The 23267-nt window shown below is 40.9% G+C and overlaps 1 protein-coding gene across 8 annotated transcripts in view; it reads right to left on the bottom strand.

The window, feature by feature from the left end:
- FARP1 (FERM, ARH/RhoGEF and pleckstrin domain protein 1) overlaps positions 1-23267 on the bottom strand; it is a 200000-nt gene that overhangs the window by 165499 nt on the left and 11234 nt on the right. Inside the window, exon 1 of one of the 8 annotated variants that reach the window (XM_058841808.1) lies at positions 9172-9310. The exons of the other annotated variants lie outside the window; for them this stretch is intronic. The gene's annotated coding sequence lies outside the window, so the exon portion shown is untranslated. Of the gene's footprint in view, positions 1-9171; positions 9311-23267 lie in introns of those variants that run through there. 8 annotated transcript variants of the gene reach the window in all.

Raw genomic sequence — 23267 nt, forward strand, 5'->3', positions numbered from 1 at the left:
TGGAATATCCTGTCTTGGAAGGGACCTAAAAGGATCAGTGAAGTCCAACTTATAATTTCTTTGATAAAACCCAGCATTTTTGTGGAAGCAAAGAAATAGAAAAAGCTCTTAATGGAAAAATAGCTCAAGCTTGAAGGGCAGTAGTACAGACACAGGTGCTGGGTGTCTGTGTCTCTGTTTGCACCCAGCAGACTGACTCAGACTCTAAAGGAAACCTTGCAGCTGAAGGGATTTGTGTTCAGTTTCTTGTCTACCCCTTCTGCTCATGTCCACAATACTCAGCTAGAGAAGGAAGGCAATAAAACTTCTGGTTTTTTGTACCATTAGACTGTCCTCTAGCTGAAAATGAAAAAAGTTAACATTGTAAGCAATGGCTTCATGAAGTCAGAAGCAGAGAAGCTCAAGATGAGGTATGGTCAAGACCAGCAAGAAGATAGGTCATGTCTAGTCCCCCGTACAGTCAGGAGAAAAGGGGATGGAGGATGAAGTCCTTAACCAGGCTTAATTTCTAAACACAGATTTATCTTTTTTTTTTTGCTTTTTCCTGTCCCTAAAGATGCAGAAAATTAACCTTGAAAAATGTGCCTGCTCAAGAAGACACCACGGCTACCTACCAAAAATTAGACAAGACTTGCAGAAGCAAGTCTTAGAATGAGATTTTTCAGCATTCTGCAGACTTCCTAAAATCTGTAGCAATAAGAAATTCCCTCAGCTATGCAAGACTATCTCTAAAAGAATAAAATTCATCACCTGTACGGAAAATTAAGAGAGCCCACAAAGTTGCCTATCTTGGTCAGACTCTTAAAACCTCGAAATAACACTCTCTTATCCCTTGACCCAGTTTCTGTGGGATGGTTATGCAGCTGGACAGACTAAGTGCTCAGGTTTGTAAAGCCATAGAGTACACTTGGTTTATACCAAGCAAGCTAGAGCCTGAAATTGATGTCAAATTTAGGGACCTGAGCAGTAACACAAACCTTTAAAAACTCAAACTATTCAGTATGCCAATAATGTAGCCTGAAGTCCAGAATAATGAGCATTTATGACTGTACAGGATAAAAAACACCTCTTGCAAGCCTATCAGTACAGCATTCAGAGTGCCCATATTCGTTTCTGGCTTTAGGGCCATTCAGCTTCCAACTGGAGCTCATTTATCTTCATTGCATGCAGGTCCTGAAACTGTCTGCAATTCTGTGGCACTAGCAGCTGTCCCAGATTCCAATTCTTCTGCCAGATGTCAGCAAGGAACAGTCCCATCCTGCACAAATTTGATGTGTGCTATCTTTTTTCTGCAGCCACACACCTGTCAGTAGGTCTATCAACAAGTGCAGTGATAGATAAATCTATGCTTCTCCAATTGCCTCTGAGAAAATCCTCATCCCTTAAACACAAATACAGATTGCTCTGTGAATTAAGCCAATCTGCTCTACGAATACTTTATTTCAACCCACAACATTACAATTACTTTTGATGGCCATCAGTGATATTGAACAAGTCAGCAGACATATTGATTCACTTTGTGTTACGTTTCTGGGCAATGCTGCATTAGAAACTGATTGCAGGCAAGAAACATTCCTTCTTCCTTGCATCTCACACAAGCAAGCAAAGCCACTGTACACATGTAAGTGAGCAATTAAGTAAGCAAAACTTCTTACACTCACCCTCTCAGAGGAACTCCTCGGAAACCTCTTCATACAAGTTACTCTTTGGATTGATTGTGACTGTTTCTCAGCCTCTGGAGACTTGTCTTTGCTTTGTTCTTCACTACCCCTACCTGGCACCCCCTGTACCACGTCATTTACTTGAATCAGGAATGCCAACATCATATTCAAACCAACACAGCCAATTTTAAAGTTTTTAATTCAGGTTTTAAATCAGCCAGCTTGAAGGCACTGTACAAACAGGTAATTCTGGCTACTCCTGGAAGGAAAATTAGTGTTTCATCTGCTAAGCCAAGGGGATGATTAGCTCCAATTGCTCAATTAGTGACTCTCACCCAACAACTATGTATTCCCTTCATATCCAAAGGCACAGTCTGAGCAAAACAGGGATCTTGTGGACCCATGAACCCCTTAATAGACCAGAGGGAGGTATTTCCACACAAATGCTTCATTTGTTATTAGACAAGTTAAAATTTGAATTAAATATTGCCCACTTGCTTTACACTTACTGCATCACCATTTAACTACTATGTATGTGTTTAAAACATACTTATACATGAAGTTCAACACTGTTTTGCATTGAAAATATTTTCCTGACACTCTCCTAATTGGACAAGACCACACCTTTTCTACAAAATTCCTGCTTTATCTCAGGCCAGGGGGAGGATATTTCCTCCTCACCATGAAACTCTCAAACCTACTTTCTGAGATGGTTTTCAACCCATTGACAAAACTGCCTGCTTAAGAAATTATGCTTAGGAAGAAGCTGCAAGCTACATATCATATACTTACACACTTGATTTTATTGACACCCCTTCTATTTTGCATAATCTGTCAATTCTGTCACTAAAACCTATGAAAAAGTAAAATTCAGCATGCTTGCACAAGTAACAAAATGTGATTTAAAAAAATTCATCGGGGAAAAAATACTGAGAGTAAAGAGTACATGAAATACACGCCGAAGTCACACAGCTAATCCTTCACTGATGATAAAACTTGCCATAGAAGTGAGAAAGTACAGGTTATCATTTTATGAAGATGAAAAGCATTTTAAAGTTGAGGTACAAAAGCCTCACCATGTGGGAAAAAATCTATTTCACATTATGAACAGAAAGACTGTGGAAGCTTTAATGCCACATGGTAAAAGCCAGAAACATATACGGATAGTCTAAGAAAACCTCTACTTCTTGTGTTTCCAACCAGCAGTTTCCTGATTAACCAGGTCATCACCTGAGCCCGCAGTTTGTCAGTAGAAAACACAAGCAAAGTGGGTAAGAACTTGAAGCAGTTTGGTGGCTCAATAGTGGTACAAATCAATCCTGAAGCCATTAAATGCATTTTCCAAAACCCTTTCATGCCATCACTCTGCATAAATAAAGCTGTTGCACCAGCTGGCGTGCTCTGGGCTCATTCACCCATACAACACCTCATGTGAAAGCCAAGCCGAATGTGCTTATAGTAGAACAAAGTAATCTGATTTACTTCCAGATTTAACAGAATTCTGAAAGGGATCCAGCAACTCATACCCAGCTTCAAGCATAACGTAGATGTTTTCCGTGAAATAAAAACATGTCAAAAGAATAAATAACACACTACATTAATACTACTGTTCAGCAGTCGGGGGAAAATCTGATACAGTCCTGGTTTTGAGAAATAAAACAGCTCAGGGGAAATGCTATTTCTCTGAACCCAGTATGAGTATACAGTAGAGGTATTCACACTGCCTAAATGCAAGCCAGATCCTCCAGAGAACTGCTGAGCACCAGAGACTAATTCAGGCTTGAGGAGCTTCTCCCTGCCCTGAGCACACAGACCCCTACCAGAAGACCAAAACGCCGTGGTCAGTGTGCCTGGCCCCGCTCTCTCCTGCTGAGAGCCACCAGAGGTGTCACTCCAGGTACCCCCACACTTGTGCTGGTGTGCAGAAGCCCCGGAGCTGCAGCATGCACACACACTGTGCTCACTCGGGGGGTGAGCACCCCTACAGCCCAGTCGCTCCAAACCACAGAGGCGATGACATCAGTGCTCAGCACTGGGCAGCCACAGATGATGCCTATCCAAACACGTTAAATTGAGGCCATAATGGCGTTGACTAGTTTTCTTTAAGCCCAAAGTTTGAGATCAAACTCCCACAAAATTATTACATAGCTTGTGCACCAGGAAAAACGTATTTATGGCCAAAGTTCTACACTCAGTATATAACCCACAATAAAACCAGAAAAGAATTCCTGATGCTTGAAATATTTAAACATCTGTTCCCAAAAGAGACTTTTTATAAGTTTGTAAAACTGCTTGTTATAACAGAATATATAATGATTGTTTTGTTTGGGTTTTTTAAATTAAGTCTTTTTATATAAGCCTTTATTATTCTTGACTGAGGAAATACCACTTAATAATGACATAGTACCAGCAAGAAATACTTATACCATGAAGAAAAATCTGCTTTATGTACTGTTTAGAAAACAACTTAATATATTCACTTGCATCCTGCTGGGGTCGTGATGTGTGACTGTATAATATTTACCCTGGAGTGTTTTAAAATTATGCCATTACTCTTCCTTCAAAATTTCTTTCAAAAATTATTGCAAAACTTTCAAACTTCCTTAGGTTCCTAACTAATTTCTCTTTGTGCAAATACTTCATTCAGTGAAAGACTCTACCTGCGCTAAGCATCACAGTCCAGACACTGCCTGTCCTATGACAGCTCTCCTGATCTTTGAAGATAGGGTACCTTTCTGTCTTTAGAGAACTGGTAACACTGTGTTTATTCTGTGAACAGCTATCAGAGGTGCTGTGAGAGATACACAGATAGACTGTTGCTACAGGTACATCCTCGTTTTATGTTTGGCTAAAATGTAAGTATTATATATGCTGCATGAAGACAGACCAGGTTGGGTTTTCACATAAAACAGATGTAGCTATATGAGGTGCTGCTGTGTCTGCAGAACAAACATATTTTTCCCCACTGTAACTAACTTCATAATGAAAATTGGCATAAGTCAGTCCAAAGCACATCACTATTAGAGCAAGCTTTAGAAGCTGCACCTAGAGAAGGGCTTTCCTGTTCAACCACACCATTGTCTCTTTACCAACAAACCCGTTCCAGTACAGATTACATCCCTGCGGTTTCTTGTTACATCTCAAAACTAATTACTCACCTGCTTGAAGGTGTGAAAAAGCATTATCTGTGGCATCTGTACTTTCTACTACTAAAGGGGACAGTGGAAAACACTGATTCTCTTGTTCTGTTCTCTTCCTTGCAGCATTGGCAAGGAGAGATAGCAGAAATAATGCCAAAGCAGCCCACCAATCTGCACTGACCTCGAAATGTCATTGGAAGCAACACTCCATAACAGCATTTACAATCCAAGCAAGACAGAGAGGTGTAGGACTCAAATCCTTTTCTAAAATTCAGATATCAGGAGGTGGAAGCTGACAGTGAAAGATCAAGCAGAAAGAGGGACATAATAAATAATACATTTCAATTAATCCAACGTGAATGCTGCCTGGTAGATTTTAACAGGTCTTCTCACTCAATACAAGGCTCCTGGTAAAGCAGCACAGCAGAGGACACTGCTGTGCTGGGCAAAGCAGGCACACTGGGTATTAGATTGCTCTTCCTTCCCTTGGAGAACATCCTATACTCCTCATATTCCTTTCTTGGCTCCTGAGTCCCAAGTAACTTTAGATTATGCTGAACACGGAAATCAGTTTTTATCCCCATATCCGATGGTAGCGCACAGCACATTGAGGGCAGGCAAAGACCTTTAGAGAGTCAGTACCCAGGATCTGCCAGGAGGCTTTCCTTGCTGAGCACGCTCGAGCGTCACACGCTTTCCCAGTGGACACCCAGTGACTGCCCACGGAGCGGGCGAGCACGCGCCGGCCTGGGAACAGAGGAGCCCAAGACTCCTTTCATTTCCATGGCTGCCCAACTGGAGCAGGTCCAGGCTCTGGAGCAGATCCAGGCCCTGGAGCAGAGGGAGCCCATCTTTCCTGGGCTGGCCGTGGCCGGGCTGCCGGCACCCGGGCAGCAAGGAAGCGAAGGGAGTGCATCTGGAGCGCAGCAGGGATGAATGCCAGACCTGAGGGAGACGAAGGAGCAGACTGGGACAAGGGCCCAAAACAGGAGGGAGAGCAAGCGCAACAGGCAGGGAAGGGAGCCGGGGATCTCTAGGCAGTGCACAAAACAAGGCAGGAAAAAGGAAAAAGTTGACTAAACGCAAAACCAAAATTGGACAAGGATGGGGAAGGGGCACTCATTCAGGCAAGACGTGTGGTGTCTGACAGTGACTCTGCAAGGGAGGTGAAACTGCGGGTGAAAGATAAGAGCATAAGAAGCCAAAACTGAAGAGGTGTCCCAAAAAGTGCTAAAGGATTGTCCGGAAGGGCAAAACAAATGGGGGAGGAGGGGGGGAAGTATGTCACGTCTGATAGAAAATAGCTTATTTCCTTGGGCATGGACAATGACATCAGGTTTTATTCCTGACAGACTCCTCCGGATTGATTCCAAGCCTGTCAGAGGCCAAGAAGCGTTTGGACAACATCCTCAGGAGGCACATGGTGTCATTCTCTGGGCTGGCCCATGCAGGGCCACGAGCTGGACTCAGTGACCCTTGTGGGTCCCTTCCAGCTAAGGATATTTTATGATTCTATGATTTCCTTCCAGAGGTGGGACGAAAGTCAACAGCCCTATCCTGCCTGTAGACAACAACTCAGAGGTCTCCCCCTCTCAGGGTGAGAGCAGCGCAGAGGAGCACAGCTGTCTGCTGCCACTGCTGCTCATCTCTTACCCCAGTGCCAGAAATCCCCACTGAAGGGTGTAAAACCCTACAGCTGCTGTGGCAGCTTTCATTTTCAAACAGAGCAGATTCTCATTTTCCTCTTTAGATAAAGGAATACTGCACAAGGAAGAGATGAGAATCAGGAATTGTTTGCATTTAAGCATTACAAGTTACATACAAGTTACCCTTCTCTTCTTGCACACCATAACCTTTACCAATTTCCCTCCCTGGATCTGCCAAAGACCACTCTGCCTATTTCACTGCACAAGGAAGGCAGTGAGGATTTCTTTTTTCTACCCTGATCTATCCCTAAGGCTTACTAACTCCTTGAACTCTACTGTTAAGACAGAATTATCTTTCTGTGCTTTCTGTAGAGGAGGCTGATTTACTCTTGAAAAGTACTTATTCTAACTTCATGATCGTTTGAGGAAGAGGCATCACAATATCCTTACTTTCTATATGGGGTATTGCAGACAGAAAACTCAGGTGGCCAATACATGTATATACTGGCTCCACTAGGAGTCTGGAGTCTAAATCCATTTATTGATTCAGGTCAAACAGAATGAAAACCCACTGCTCCTGTTCGTGTAAAGCATGATTCTTAGGGCCAAATCATGTTTCAAGTATTTCACAGCTTGCTTTAGACACAGCTGCAGTCTACATCCAGGAGCATAAGGGTTTCTGAAAATTAGCTCTTGCTAATTTTCTCAAGCTTATCAAGAGTTTAACCATTTTCTGTGTGTTTAAATCACTTCTAACAATGCAGAAAATTCTGTTGAGAACAGAGTCCAGTTCCTTAAAAGCAGGAGGCCATCACCATCTTGAGCCAGCCTTCCCTTTCAACATCTGCAAAAGGCAAGGAACGAGAGCTTTCTCACAGACACTGCAATAGACAACAGTGCCCTGAGGTAGGAGAACTGCCACCACACCCAACAAATAACACAGATTGTTATGTGGGGAAAATGCAACTAAATAATTACACTTGTGCTGTAAATCACAAAAAAGGGAGAATTACATCTTTACATTATGAACTTCTGCTTTGCAATATTAATCATGTTCTTTAAACAGCATCTGATCTATAATGATATTCCAAGTATTAAGACGGGCTGACTTTTATGTGAACTTTAAAGAAAGCAAATCACATAACTGGCATTACCTTGAGAGTATCAGTATCCCTAAATTTATAAACAGTATCCCTAATTTTCATAACTCCTGAATATGAATATTTCAATTCCCACAAGGTCTACAAGTGAAGCCTCTGCCTTCAAATTACACCTCATTACCCAGACAAAATAAACAGTATAGGATTTGCTTTTGGCATTCCTTTCACCTTGCCCCCAACTTCTCCATTCCCATAAACGCATCAGCAACCTGAGAGCTCCTCCAAATATCAGAGACATCCTCTGTATCTGATTCCAGCCATCCACCACTCCCAGTCACACACACATACACACACCCCCCCCAGTCTCTTCATCTTTCAGTGGAGGAGGTGAGTAGTCAAGCACACTTCAGGAGCATGCACACACAGAAGCTCTCCCATGTGGAGCACACTGGTGCCCAGTGAGCAGAGCAGGGAAGCAGCTAGAAGTGTTGGAGGGAACAAAAATGGATGTAAAATGGCATAAGTGTTGCATGGATGGGAGGGGAAGGAAATTATCATCTACCGTGCACTGATGTAGTATTATGCGGGTTGTTTTATTTTATGTAAAGTAATGCATAGAATAATTTCAGGGGTTTAAATCACTACAGCACAAAGGTGGTCCACTTAAAGAATATTTAAACATCTACCAGGTATGGAATATTTTCCCCTCTAACATCAGACAGGATTATATTTTAATAGGGTCACTAACACAGCCCAGCTCTGCAATATGGGCTGGCCTGCATGAAGCAGTCTGCACTCTTCCCCAGGGAGCACATCACTGAGCAGAGATGGTAGTCATGCTCTCATCCTTGGAGGAACTACTTCAGCTTAAGTTTGGATTGAGACATTGAAAAAAAATCACCAAACGTGAAAACAATGTACTGCTGCTACCCCTTAGAATCAGGAGCCCCTGTATTTTTGAAAATCCCAGTGTGCATCCCCTGAAAGGATGGCAAACTCACCTCCAAGAGGAAGAGAGGTTCTTCAGAACAAAGTAACAGCCAACCTGTCCTGTAGTGGTGATGAACAAGTCAAGACCGGCTCCTGCCTCTGTGGAAGGCTGAGAAGGCACATTTCCCTCATCTGTACTTGGGGGCTGCTCTTCTGCTCTCCAAATGCCAGAACAGGCATATAAATACTGCAGAGTATCACAGGGAGAAGCAGGGAAGCATAGGCACATGTTGCAGCTGCCAAATGCAAAGCAGCACAGCATACAAGCAACAGAATATACTCCAAAAGATTTCACCTCTTCTGAAAAGCAGTAGTACCTTAAGCAGCTTATCTCTCTGGTACCACCTTCTTCCTAAATACACAAATTTTGTCCAACACAGCATAAGGACAAAGAAGACATAACTCTGATCAATTCAGAAACAGGGGAAAGTCTGAAAGTATTTACAACCAGTAAATACACTGAGAAGAAATTAGCGATACACTGCAGCCCATTCACCAACATATTTGCAACCTGACATCACATCAGCCCTTCTCCATTAAGTCCCTACTGACGAAGGTCAGGGCACCCTGACCACAGAAGCAGCAGCAGAAAAAAGAAAAAGCAGTAGCAACACATACAAACAAATAAACTTACTGCAGTTTCTCTTGGGCAGTCAAAGAAAAATGGTGGTGAGAAATGGATCAGCAGAACCAACACCTTGTTCACCAAACAACCCACTAAGAGACCACATGGGGTTTTTCCCCTTTGCAATTCAACCCAGAACACTTTCCCTTTGCTCCAAGACCTGACACTAGAAGACTTGAGTTGATAAAGTTGCTGTGGGGTTATTTACTTGCTTTCCAACATAAATAGGCACGCTGAGAACCTCAGGAGTGGAACACTGAGTACAGAATCACCCCCCTGCCACCCCCCCGCCGATGAGCTTCTGGCCCAGCAATTCAACAGGAAGCAATGCAGGAAATCCAAGGCATCAGTGTGATTCCAACCCATGCCCTTCCTGTCTGAGGAGAGAGATCTAAAAGCACCTAGGACTCCTGCTAACAGAAGAGGTCAACATGTCTGTTGAAGGCGGGGGTGGGGGGGGAAGAAATTCAACTGCCCAACCTGAAGCTAGACATAGTTTAGCCAGTACACGTCACAGGAGACCGTATTAATTGCCAAGCTGTGTTCCACCTCCATTTTTCTGACATCCAAAGACAAACAACACTGCAATCTGGAGGTAGTGAAGCCATGCCCAAGCTCTAGGCACTCCAGCCAAGGCTGTGTAGCTCTGATGCTGTCTCAGCAAGGACACCAAGAAGGGGAAGCAGAGGTCACCCAGTCTGCCTCCCCTAGCTCCTTGCAGCTGCAGCCCAGGCACTGCTGCACACAAAGCAGTATTTTAAAACTTGTCCTGCTAGTTACATCCATGATCCTTAACCTGTCTGCGACATCCTAGCTGTGGGGCTGCAGGAGACACAGTAAAGCTGCCAGCTGGACTCTGGAAGAGGATGACGTTCAGGCAGCAGTGCAGGCTGCTAGAGGCACATCATCATGTACTCTGCATTTCCCCTGCTCAGCACAATGCAATGTCAAGGTTATAATTATCCAAGGTATGCCCAGGATGGTCCCTCACACATCTCGGACTATTGCACCGCTTTGTAATGAGATGCAGTCTCCCACAGTGGCACTACTGAAGTGTAGGAGACAGGAGCAGGAGCTAAGCCTTGGCACACTACAGGGAAGTCACTCCCCAGTGTATTAGATACTGCTATGAACTTTCCTCTTTAAAACAAAACATCAAACCAATTTGCCTGACCTGTCAGTCAGTAAACCCACAACAACAAAAATATACAAACAAAAAAGGAAATTCCAATTAGTTAGAGCTGGGGGAGGCAGGGAAAGGAAGAGAATATTCTTTCCTGAATCTATTTTTAGGCTATGTAAGGCTGTCTGAAACCATGGCAATGAACCTGCTATAAAATCCCCTCGCCAGCTCTGTGTTTTGTTTCCTTAACAGACAAGGATAAATGAGTACATACTATGGATTAAATGGTCTCAACCAGGAATGAATAAACTATCAAGCTACTGGTTAAGAGAGGCAGGAGCAGCTGATCAGAGAGACCAACCCATCAAACAATCCCACGTCCCGTAAGCAATCCTTTATAGCCCAAATAAACAGCGCTTATTATGGGATGTGAGATCAGCCTCCAGCCTGCACCTCTCCACCTCCACCATCCTTGACTTCTGGGTGTATTTTGACATTATCATGCATACCCTCAGTGCCCAGATTCATTCCTCAGGCTGGGCCCCCATGATCCAGCTGTGGAGGTCCATGTCCCCATGCCACCATTACCTCTCTTCCACCCCATCAGCAGTCCACTGCTGGGGTTAAGGCTCAAAGGAATGAGATCCCAGGTGACCTGGCAGCAGCACTGAGACAGCAGGTACCAAGCTCCTGAGGGCTGCAATTGCTTACCCAATTACTCTGCCTAACTGTATACAACATTCATAAGAACACTGTAAGGAGACTGCAAGCCTACCAACTCCAAGGCAGAGTTTTTGCAAAGGAATGGTGGGCTTATACTTACTGAAGGACAACCATTATTGCACGAAACAAAGAAATTGAGTATGACCAAGTTTTTATCCCTGCTATTCAGATATAGCAGGGAAAAAAATATAGCTGCCATCAAAGAAAGGAAAGATGTCAGGGTCCACACTCCTACCACGCTGATGGAGAACACCCCCTCTGTCTTCCACCCAGGATTGCAAGTAAAAACTTTGGTTTGTATTCTGATTGGTTTAAAAGAGGAAAATAACACCTTCACAGTTATCCTACAACTTAAACATGGGGTTATCTCCCATGCTATTCAGTGTTGCGTGAAAATGAGAGCAAACACCTGGTAAAAATGTGCCTCAAAGATATTTGATTCTGATACATGTAATTTTTCTAGTGCTTCTTATTAAAAAGAAGGAACAAAAAGAATACAAGCAGACAGTTATTTTTCTTTTTAAACGCATACTCCCTTGGCTTTGTAAAAAAACAACAAAGCAAGAAAGCTGGAAAAAACAATACTTCGCTCTTTTGCCATTTAAATGAGATTAAAAAATCTACCCACAGCTGAAAATTTAGATTTCAGCAATTTTAAAGAAATATTTTAGAGCTGATAACTTCCATTAACACCTCTATATCTGCTGCCAAAATAGTTCATTCTATATTCTTATGTGGTTGGTGGTATTAAATTCATCCTGGTTTTTAATCAGCTGCCATGCACACCAGATTGGCTGCCAATCTACGCCACTCTAGAGGACTGAAACATTCTACAAAGCTCAGCTCTGCCTTCATAACAGCTTTGCTTGGTATGTGGGGGAGGAAGACAGAAAACACACCTATCTCAAGACAGTTAATTAGATATCCAGTTCTTTAAAGACTGACATCCCAATTATATTTTGATTCTACATGCTACCAAGTTATCTGCATCTATCAGGAAGAAGCGGGGAGGAAGATCTCCAAGTCTTTAAAGCTGTTACTCGGCAAAATTAAAGGGAAAAAACCCCACCCAAACACATAAAGGTAAGAACGCTGAAAACATTAGAAAATGCAAGATTTCTTCACTGCACAGACCACAGAGGACAGGTGGTCTCTTCTGCTCAGTGCTGTTACAGCACACACATCAGCCAGGCGGTATCAGCTTCCAGCATTGCTAAGCAACACCACGCCACATTACCTCAATTGATTCAAGGGAGGGAAGTTGATTCCGGAGCCACTGAAAAAGGCAGAATCTAGATAAAAACGGCTGCACAAACCTCACACACCCAGAAGCCAGAATCCTGCAGTCAGAGCAAAAAGCAGTTAAGGAAAACCATGGGGACACACACACAAACTGAAGAACAAAAAATAACCACATACATAAAGGCAGAAGGGGGAAATTAAGTCAGTGAAAGAGAAGGAGAAGAGCACTGCTATCTCACCTCAAGTATTCTAAGACTAGAACAATGAATTACCTCTTTTTTTACAGGAAGTAAAAAGCAGTAAAACAGCCAGAAAGCCTTTAGAGGCACGGCAGGCTAAGTCTGATCCTCATCAAAAATAGAGCTTGCACATGACTGAGGATCTTTGTTACAAAAAGATCAAATGGCAGGAATTAATGTGAAACATTCAATTGTGTACTGCTTCAAAATCAAAACACACATTAACTCTTTAGAACAATAAACATCTTCCCCTTAATATTCATGTCTTAAACATTTGAAGAGGTGTATTTAAATCCTGTTATGAATACAATCCAAAACAGAACAGTTTACACTAGTATACTAAATAAATCTATTCTAAATCAAAAAACTTCAAAAAACCCATTCGTGTAAGTTTTTTAATTGAAACTGAGGTTCGTTCTCAGTGGTAAACAATTACATTCAACTATGCTGTCCATGCAAGTATTTCATGCAATAAATGCCTATTCATATTGATCTACATATTATTATTGCCATGGCTTCTGCTTATGACAACATAAACTTGGACTGAGGCAGAAAGAGATGCTCCCCCATGGCTGTGTGTTGCTACCTTCCAGCAGTCCCCTCCTTTCCAGCTCCTGTTTCAAACATGGGAAGCACTAAGGGCACAGAAGGAAAGTGTGCTCACCTACTGAGCAGGGCCAGGGGACAATGATGAGAAACTGGCCACCACTCTCCCAAAACTCAGGAAAATGCAAGGTGCCTATGGGAGCAAGAAGATGGTACAGGCACAAGACTATCAAAACCACAGCAATGTTAGAGCAGACTTTAGGACCAACAGCAGGTCACCAGATTTAGATGCTACTTACCCAGAAATTTTAAAGGCACTTCAACATACCACCACAGGACTATTAACCATGCTGCCCAGCTTCCCTCTAAGACAAACTCAAAAACCAAGATATAAAAAGCTGAGGATGTACTGCCAATTTCAATAAAAGGACTCCAGGGAACAACAGGCTGGTACCAAGAGGCTAACTTCTACACTGAGAAAGTTGATAGCAATTGTAGAAGAGATTAGCAGGTATGCAAACAAACATGACAGAGGAATGTCATCATGGCATGATTTCTTTTACAAACTTGCCATGACATATATATGGAAGCGTGGTATGTATGATATGTATAACCTGCTTGGATCACTAATGAACATTTGACAATGTCTCTCACCACAGGCTTTTAAATAAATTGAACTGTCATGGGATTAAATTGAAGGTCCTCATGTGAATTAACAACTAGTTAGATTAAAAGAAACAGCACAGGAATATACAGCCAGTTTTCAAAGAGCTCTGGTTTTGCATTTGTACTACTTGATATATTCATTATTTATGTGAAAAATGGAGCAAGCAACAAAATCATAAAGCCACCTCAACTCTGCTAAGCTGCAGATAGATTTGTCAGGTATTTATTTGCACACACCACAAAGTCACAGCCAATACAGTGAATGGAAGCCCTGGTGTCACCACAATTTAATTAAAGTCAGGAACTACACAGTCACAGATGACAAAGTTCAGTGCTGGTTGGGAGAGCAAAGGAAGCAGCAGGAGTGAGCAGCTCAGGGATACCTGACAGGGAACACCACAGTAGCTCTGCACCTATAGATGCTGCACCAAGCAATTTTCAGAGAAGAATTCTGCTGAGCAAGAAGAGATTCAAGAGTGAGTGACAACAATGGGAGGTCTGAAAGAACTTTAACCTAAGGAGAACTAAGCAAACAAGTGCATTTAGATTCGGAGGAAAGATGGATAAAATGGCAGACATAAAACCATGAATGGTATTGCAGAGAAAGCAAATAGGAAATCACGTCTTGGAATACACAAATTAGGTATTATAACATGAAGTTTATCAGGCAACTTGTTTAAAAACAAGAGGAAAAGGAGGTACTTTTTCCATACCACAAATAACGGCATTGTCACAGGATGTTATGATGGCAAAAATTTAAAATACATTAGTACATAGTTAGATGTATTAACAAAACAAAGTCTGTCAAGGATTGTTAAACAAAGGAGCAGACATGACTTTCTTGCTCAAAGTCCTTGAACTACAGCCTGCCAAAAGCTGGGAAGGATCACTGTTTTCCCAGCACTTTTCCCCATAAGTATTACTACTGACTATTATTAGAGGTGGAATGCTGGGCTAAGCCAGACCTCTGCCTGGAAATATCAGGGTAAATCATTTCATTGCTGGAAAACCCCATCTTATGAGAAGGAACATGCATAAGCAGCACCTGCTAAAGCCACAAGTCGAAGAGCTGCACTTGTTTTAACATGTTCCTCTTACATGAACACAGCTATGCTACATGCTTCTGGACTGGGCTAGCTGTAGAAAGTCTGTAATTCTGCCTACGTCAAACGATCAGATTTACCTACTTCTGTTATGTGGCCTGGTACTAAAAACCTCATTAGATCTGAGTTATACAAGAGGAGCTTCTGCCCCCCATTTCAGGTGGCTGAGCTCAATTACAGTGCTGTGCCAGTAAATTTGAAAGTCATTTGAGAAGTTGCACACTTCCCAGAAGTCAGAAGCAGAAGGGGATGAGGAAGATAAAGGAGGAAGAAAGAGGCCACTCTACTTCTGCAGGGATTCAGCAACTGAAGGCACTACAAAACAGCATTAAAGCTTGTTCTGCCTTCATGTCCCCTGCCATTCCTATAGCTCTACTCTCTAAAATGGCTGTCAGGCAAACTATGAATATGGGAGATGTCAAGAAAATGACCTCTTGATGAGATTTATGAGGCACTAACAGATTTATACACCCACTCATACGATGACATATTTACCCACTTGCACAGCCTTACCACCACATTATAAATAAAATTACAGTTCATGCAGAGCAGCTACTCTGCTGCATTTCTCACCTGTTGATAAAAAACATGCTTAAAGTGCCTTAAAAAAAAAGTGAATAAACTTTGGTTCCCTTGCAGAAAGTGAGCTTCCACAGAGAAGTAAATTTGCATTTTTCAGTATCACCACCCATTTTTAGCTCGAGTAACTAGAAAATATTCAGACCGTATGTATGTTATTTCTCTTGGGAGAAACTGATTGAGCTGAAACCCAGAGAAAATCCTTCCCTTGGGAAGGAGGAATCAGTCATGCAGAAATTTCCAACTTGAAATCTCTTTCCAGATAGCAGGCTAATCAAGAAGCTCTTTTGCTTTGTGCATTTTTGCTCTGCTTCACACACTGCCTCTTAGGCTTTTATGTTTTGCATGCAGACACACAAAACTTAAAAAAAGTAATAAATTCCAGAATAAACCAAACTCCAATAAATATTAATAAAGTCCAAGGAATCAACCAATCTGCTCCAACACTGAATTGGGTTGCCATTTCAACTGTCCCATAAGTTGTACAGTGTGTGGCAGCACTCCTGTGGCAGCACAAACCATTTGAAGCCAGGGGGGCTGGAGATCCCCTTTCATCCAGTGCCCGGACTCTCAGCTGTACAGCCTGATTATGTGAACCACATAAAACTACAGCTGGTTCCCACTGGCTCCCATGATAGGCTTGAAACAGAACAGCTGCCCACATTTTCCCTCCTGCACCAAAGATAACACCAGCACTAACTCAGGCATGATATGGGATACATCCAAGCTGCTTGTTAAAAAGCTCAAAAAACAAAGCTCAGCCACCAACATGCCTTATGCTGCTGTGCAAAGAGGTCAACCCTTCATTGAGGTATCAGCACCACTTGTCAGGTGACAGTAAATCTGTTAGTGCTTATTTTATCATGTTCTTGAGCTTACTTGTCTCCACTCAGTGATTATCCCGAAAATTTCAATACTGGCACTAAAACGACTGATTCAGTGACTCATCCCTACTTCTCCACTGTGATTTCAAAACAGTGCCACTCACCAAAATGCAGCTCCATCCAGAGCATCAACATCACAGAACTGCTTTCCTACCTCCTCTGGTGACACAGTGTTCCCACGACACTCTACCTTATCTAGAGATCATGCAAAACCATAAAAGTGTTTGGGCTACGATTCTAGTCTAGCTCTTGGTGCCTCATTTCTCCTTGCATAACTCTGAACTACCACTAATTCTGAGATTATTTCTTAAATAAAAGCAGCATTGCTTTGTTTTCAAATAAACAAAATGAGGCATGTCTCCGTGAATTAACATCTCACTGATACTACTCTGTAAATTACCAGCGCTAGATACAGATCAGAATATGTGATCCCAGATCATTTAGCAGCAGGTAAATTTTATTCTGGATTCTTTTAGGCAACCAGTCAAACAGGACAGAAACAGGCCATTAAAATGTGTGACCTGTACTTTCCTATACACACCCAGAATGATGTTGATTCAGTCAAGCACCACCACCTGGGGCTTTTATGGCAAGCACAACACCTGAAGAAAAACCAGACCTCATTAGTATGGTCAGCTGTTAGGTCCAAACAGAAGATACTTGAAAACTATGTTATAAAAGGAAGATGCCAGCTTTTCCCTCTCAGACCACTATTTCCTTGTACCACTTTCTTATACTTTCAGCATTAACTGTTCTCTTTCCATACAACATATATAATCAGAAATCAGCCTTAAAAATTTCCTATGTATTACAAATTCTTTGAAGCTATTCTTAAGATATATTCATGCATCTCAGTTTTCTTCACCACCTGGAATTTCTTTCATATTTCCAATTTCAGCAGCTTATGATCCTTGTATTTTTCAAACAAACCCTACAAAGAAATGGAAACAAGTATCAAGTAATATCCAAACAAAAACTAAAAAGGTCTCTATAACGCCTGGATATAACCACAAGGGAAGCAGCTGGCTGAAGGGAGAAGGGCATGAAAAAATACTGCGAAGGCCCATCACATCACCAAGAACATTTCTTTATCCTTCAACATCACTAAGATTTGAAGGCAAAACAGCCTTTGACTACAAACAAAAGTGGCATCTGGCTCAGGCACTGGCCTGAGCTCCGATCACTCTGAAAAGGAAAGCTTAAGCAGAGCCCTTCTTTATGCATGTATGAGAATGTTTGAGTTTTCAGCCTTGCCTCTCTGAAGAAGTATCTCTAACATTACAGGGTATCCTTTGATTAGACTCATAAAAAAACCTTTCTAGTCTCTGAAAAGGAAAAGAGAGTTCAGAAGCATGAAGGCATCTACTGTTGCTTATGTAAATTACATTTTGCTATAGCAGGTTTTTAAATAAACTGTCTGCTCCCTTCCTCAAAACACTGAGATTATCACAGCAAGGAAGAAAAGTAGAAAATAAACATGCCCACAACAGCATACAGTTTCCAGGAATTGTGGTTAGGAGGAGAATCTGCCTGTAGTTTATTTCATTTTCCCCCCAACATATGAAATGGCAGGAAATTCAAGTTCCCATGCGCAGGGGACAAGTCTCTTCCAAATATACAATCAGCCATGCACAAAGCAGTCTGCAAGGGAAAGAGAGGTGAAAATCTCTCAGAGACAAGAAGTGTATCACACATCTCGTTAGATGCTGAACTTTCTAGACCAGGACTAGTAGCAATAGCATCATGAGCCTTGCCTGGCAAGAACTGGTTTCTTTTACTGCAGCAAAATACATGTAATAACAAAAAAAAAAAAACCAAAACCCAAATAAACAAAAACACTCCACCAAAACAAACCAAAAAAATCCCCCAAAAGCCAAACTTTTTATGCAAGTGTTCTTCATATAATTTAAGAAGGATAACCTTATGTTGTAATCTGCACTTTGGCAATGTTCCTTTCCACTCCTCTCGACTTAATACACTACTAGCAAGACAAGAAACTTGGACAAGTAAAAAAAAAACCAAACCAAACCAAACCAAAAAACCCACCACACACAAAAACAACAAACACCAAAAACCCAAACAAACAAAAAACAAAGGAAAAAACCCAACACAAACAACAAAAAAAAGACAGTACAAGATTATATTTGTAAGTATTTTTAGATATTTTTTTTGGTTCAAATGAAAGAAAGATAAACAGAGGACTTAAGTTATTACCGAAACCAAGCACACTAGGTAGGAACAAAACTTTAAACTAAAACTGCTGTTGCCATTTTCCTGTAGAAGTCCATTTACATCAGCTGATAAATCTCAAAGATTCATTTGCAATTTAATAATGTGTGTACCTTTACTTGGATATCTCTTTTTCCATAACCAGTAGGTTAAACAACATTTACACACTTTTTCAGTGTTGTATCATCTTGGTTACACATACTGCTCTTAAACCTTTTGTCTTAAAAATTAGCAGAGAATTTGTTTCTTTATACCAAAATGCCAATTTTACTACAGCACTTGGAAGGAACTAAACATAGTTTAGTGCCTTAAAAGTCAACTCTAAAAATGTGTCAGAGCAAATTAAAAAAAAAACAACAAAAACTTTACCACAAACAAGACTGCTATTTAAAACAGAATGATTGATTATACATAGAAGAGCTTTAAGATTTCAGGATCATAATTAATTTTTTGATTCACTAATATTCAAATATACTGAAATATCAAGAAGCTTGTGAGACACCTAATTTATGTTATGTCTTCAGTTAGATATCTGAAATTCTTCTTGTGCTTCAAGCTTTGATGCACATAATCCTAATTTTCTGCCAACTGTGCAAAAATAGCCTGTAAGAATGCTGGAGCACGGAGATGATTATCCAGGAATAAAGCAGAGAAGTAGCAGGTGTTGGAAGAGAGCCCATTTACCTAATGAGAGGCATGGAAGTTCTTCCTCACACCTCTCCAAAAAACACCACCTGGAATATTTCTGCCTGGTCAAAGTGATGTTTATGGGAAATCAGGGGAAGGCTGTACAGAGGCAACTTTTGTCAACTTTCTGAGTACTAATGGAATAGTACCAAAGAGGAAAAACAATGATTGTGGTACCGATTGCAAGTGTGAACTGAACACTTCAGGCTGACTTCAGGGAAGGTGTGAGCAATCCCTGGAAGGTGTGCAAGCAGCCAAGCTGCACAGAGCAGCTCATATATAGAATGAAAGGTTCACACCACAAAGGATCTGAAGACTTCACTATATTAGAATAGATACTAAATACAAACCAGACTGTTTTCTAACCTTGCAATAATTTTGATAAGCTCTATTTGCTGCTAAGAGATTACAGAACTGGAACTCCTTTTGTTCAGTAACTGTACAACAGTACTTAAAAACTATCAACACACTTCATCTTTGCAGTAAGGGATGATGGATACAGGCAAGAAATCAAAACATAAAGAAAAATGCCACACAAACACTAGGTGCTGGTGTCTCACAAGCCCTAATTCTCCCCTTCTCACAGGAAGATTCCCCTGGATCACCTCTAGCACACTTAGGAAAACCACACTATTCTCAGCATATGGAATGTAACAAGGCCAGCAGGAGCATCCATCCCATGGACAGCAGATAAACTGCTCCTGCCCTTCAGTTAGCAGCTGTGTTCAGGGCCAAACCCTGCAGTTTCATCACCCACATTATCTCCTGGGTTTGCTCTGATGGATCCTGGGTTTCATCGCCGTTTTCCAAGCCCATAGAGTTCCTCCTGTTCCATCGCCTCACAAAGTTCAGCCTCTAAGTGAATTACACTTTGTTCACCAAGTCAATTTTCAACTAAACTTCCAGAAAAAGCACTAGGATTTGTACTAAACAAAGCAGGTACACACAGTCATAAACTTGACATTTTCATCCTTCTTACAATGAAGTTTGAGTCTTGCAATTACTAGGTCTAGTTAGCAGTCAGGGAATATTATGTGTACCGTTTAGGAGGCTTATGGCTCTGTTCTCATTTCTCTGAAGTGCATAAGATGGAAAAATGGATAAAAACCAAATACCTATGAAGCCATTAGGCCTTAAGTTAAGGAAAAAAAATAAGATTTTTTTCTTTAAATGGAAGACAATGTAATGGGAAAAAAAACCGTACATGTGAGTATTCAATCCTTTTCAAATCTTTTCCCCCCAATTAGTAAATTCTAAGCATGAAGAACCAGCAGAGCAGCCAAATGCAATACTGCTTTAAGGGAAATAAATAGTATGTTACCATAACCCTCAGCCTGCAAAGTGACTCTGACATTTTGCATGTTCTGCAAAAATAAGATACCCTTTAGGAAGTTCTCTTAATGGATTGCTTCAGTAAGGAGCCTTCAACGTTGCATTCATCTAACGAAAAAAAAAAATAAAATAGCGGCTATCTCAGTAACTGAGTACTGCCAGGAAGCAGAGAACCTCTGTTAATGTATATAAGGCACAGTGACACCTTACTGAATTCCTGTAGTAAAGTCAGGCTTGCTTCAAGGGTCTTGAAATGATCTGAAGTATATAAATGAACTCCTTATTAAAGACAGTTTTTAAAAACAAGGGTGACACTTTAAAGCTTTCATAGTCTAACAGGTCTCTAATATCTTACAGAACAGAATCCATGCTCAACTAACATTTCTGGTATTTTACTCCCCTATTTTGTCTCTAGCATACCCAAGAAATTTCCAAGATATGCTTCTGCTATCATCCTGCAGCTCAAAAGCCAGACATACTAACCAAAATAGGTCATCATGCCTTACTAACACAGATAAAATGACTAAGCATATGGTAACAAAAGGGAACCTTGAGGTTATTAATCACACACTGCTTCAGCTCGGCATAAAAATAATAAGTAATTACATGTCAAGAAAACGAATGCATTTAATATTTCCTGTATCATGGAAGACAGCAGTTAGATAAAAATAATTAAAATTCAGAAGAGAAACTGGCAGATCTTACTGCCAGTGGTCCAGTAAGTAGGTTACTCATGATCTTTCTGGAATCTTTCTGGAAAGCCAGCTGCCAGGAAGAAAACCCCCTTCACTCTGAGTCCTCCTGAAGTGCTCTGTCCCAATTCCCTGCTCTAGAAATGGACAACCCAGGGCAGAAAAAAAGCTTCCCAGGGAACAGAGGAGACTGAAACAGCTGAGCAGCAAGACAGCAAACTATCTGCAGAATAATGAAGTGTGGGAGCTTGTAAGGGATGTGGTCTACAAGTTGAGTGGGAAGATTAAAGATTTAGGAAGAAACTACAGCAGTTTGAAACAGACCATTTTACCACCAGGAAGGATCCCAAACAGTAAGATCATAAACTATGAAGGAGATTTTTCTTTTCCTTTTAATGGAAGTAGTGGTATTTCAGACATCTGAAAGATGCCTGAACAAAAACTTGAGTCCTTATAGGGAGCACCCTTGAACTAGATTATGGATACAGAAAAGCCTGTTGCCAAGATTCTCACTGGCTCCAGCCTGTAGTTACCTAAAAGTTGTCCTTTAGTCAATCACTGAAAGTACAGCTCTGCAGGCAATGGAAACAACAGGAAGCTGACCCTATAAATCACTTAAAAAAATTAAGCAGGTAATATCAAGGGCAATTACCATTCAAAATGTAAGGGACTGTCCATTATGGAATAAAAGTAAGTGTTTACTAATCAAACTGTCTCATGTTAAATGACAGAAAAAGATATTGAGCTGTAAATCCATAGGGAGAAATAAAAAAGATTATTTCTCATTATGGAAAAAACTACCAAATAAAGTAAGTATCTAAATAAATCAGATAATTAATAGTCATATTCTTTTAATAGTTGATAACTGCCTCAAAATCAGTGCATTTTTATCTTACGTACAGAACATGGTGTATGTAGAACTTACACAAGAAATAACAGAATTTTAAAAAAACCTTAAATTTGAATCCTGTGATGATCACAAAGAGCATTTTTAACTGACTGTATTCTGCCACAGGGGAGCAAAAACGCCTTTAAAATATCCATTAAGATAACGGTCCAAATCTGGGCTTGCCATTTCAGTCTAAACCATACCAATCACACACAAGATCTGTTACATTTAAAGGCTTCATGCCAAAAAACCTCAAGTTTTATTGGGCCATCAAAATGCCAGATGAGCCGCCAAGGATGTGCATTCCTTCCTTCCTTACTGTTAAGAAAGCTGTAGGACTAATGGAAAAAGAGTATTACTCAAAACTTACATACTAACACTTTTGTTGAAAATATAAACAAACAGCTAACAAGCTCCAGGACTCTATCAGAAGTAGTTTTGGCTATAAGCTTACTGAAACTTAAAAACCATACACAGTGTGTCCTTCCATTGATAAGGTAAATGTCGTGGAAAAGATTAATACTATGGATATTAAGGATAAATATGATGGAATGTTGTCATAGATAGTAATTGAATTATAAAGAAGGAGTTGAGAAATAAAAATATTAATAGAATTCAAGAAGGAAAACAAGTTAATACTGAACAACTAATCAATATAGCCAGGTTTGGAAAAAAAAAAATCCTTAAACCTGAAAAAAGTAGCATCAGTAACATCACCTTCACTAATGGAATTACTAAGCTGGCAAACTCATCTCCCTCTGTTTATAGTAGAAAATTCATTATTTTCTAGTGATCAAATACATTTCCCTAATCAGCTTTGCAATGGCAACAGTATGGTTCATTTTGATTTGGTTTCTCTTAATAAACCGTTATTAAAACTAAGACAGAAGGAATTGTTCTTCCCAGGTATGCCAACACCAGCACACATGACATACAGAAACAGAACCCCAGAACCTCAGTTTACACCAGGATTTTCTTTCACCCTGGAAGAAATGCAGCCTTATTAAAGAATCAGAAAAAATCCTGCAAATACTGCAAGAACGCTGAGTCTATCTACATGGGAACTTTGTGGAGGTGGAAGACGGGGAAATAAAGGGTGGACAAAAGAAACTGGCACAAAGAAATGGGTTACTGTTTTTCCCCCTAACAGGAACTAATTGCATACTGGGTT

The sequence above is a fragment of the Poecile atricapillus genome, chromosome 1 (genome assembly GCF_030490865.1).
Source record: "Poecile atricapillus isolate bPoeAtr1 chromosome 1, bPoeAtr1.hap1, whole genome shotgun sequence".
Classification (NCBI taxonomy): domain Eukaryota; kingdom Metazoa; phylum Chordata; class Aves; order Passeriformes; family Paridae; genus Poecile; species Poecile atricapillus.